The following is a 1,294-nucleotide window of genomic DNA, read 5'->3' on the forward strand; positions in this document are numbered from 1 at the left end:
AAAAAAAAAAAAAAAAAAAAAAAGTTAAACATAGAATGACCTTATGATCCAGCAATTTTGCTCCTGAGTATACAGCCAAAATAACTGAAAACAGACTTAAATAGACACTAGTATCCCAGCCTGCAGTATAAGTCACAATAGCTGAACAATCTAAGTACATCAACACACAAATGAATAAATAAAATACGGTATATACATAAAAAAAAAAAAAAAATAAAGTGGGCTGTTGGCTGAGTGTGATGGCTCACACCCTTAATCTTAACACTTTGGGAGGCCAAGGCAGGTGGATCTCTTGAGCTCAGGCATTTGGGACTAGCATGAGCAACATGGTGAAACCCTGTCTCTGCAAAAAATATAAAACAACAAACAAAAAAGCCAGGAATGGTGTTGTGTGACTGTAGTCCCAGCTGCCTGTGGGCTGAGGCAGGATTGCTTGAACCCGGGAGGTTGAGGCTTCAGTGAGCCAAGATTGTGCCACTGCACTTCAGCCTGAGTGACAAAGTGAAACCCTGCCTTAATAAAAATAAATAAATACATAAAATAAAATAAAATTTAAGAAAAGTTAAAAAATAAAGTGGGCTGCTGATTTTCCCTACTGTCATTGTATTACAGTTTATCTCCCATTATGTCTAATAATATTTGCTTTATATATCTAAGTGCTCTAAATTTTCTTACAGATATATTAACAATTTTATACTCCCTTGTAAATTTATCTTTATCATTATATGATGAACTTCTTAGTTTCTTTTACAGTTTTGACTTAAATCTATTTTACTTGATGTAAGTTGGCTGTTTCCATCTGCTTTTGATTTTTTTTCTATGAAATATTTTTTCCCATCCTTTTACTTTCAGTGTATGCTTGTCTTTAACACTGAAGTAAATCTCTTATGAGTAGCATGTAGTTGGGTCTTAATTTTTATCCATTCAGCTGTTCTATATATTTTAATTGGAGAATATAATCCATTATGAAGGCCAAAAAGTTTCGTGATAAGCTGTCTAGAAGTTGGAGACACTGGGATGCTGGTAGGACGGCTCCATTCGAGTCTTAAAGCCTCAAGAACCAGCGAAGCTAATGATGTAACTGTCAGTTTAAGGCTAACAGCTTGAGGATTCCGAGATCTGCTGGTGTATTTCCTGGACTCCAGAGGCCTGAAAATCGTCATTCTGATATCCAAATGTAAAAAAAAAAAAGTTTCCCAGCTCCAGGAGAGAATGTGTGAGAGAGAGACAGAGAGAGAGAGAGACAGAGGAAGAGAGAGAGAGAGACAGAAAGAGAATGAGAAAAGAGAGACAG

This window comes from Rhinopithecus bieti, unplaced genomic scaffold (assembly GCF_001698545.2).
Source record: "Rhinopithecus bieti isolate Rb0 unplaced genomic scaffold, ASM169854v2 scaffold_32518, whole genome shotgun sequence".
Taxonomy (NCBI): Eukaryota; Metazoa; Chordata; class Mammalia; order Primates; family Cercopithecidae; genus Rhinopithecus; species Rhinopithecus bieti.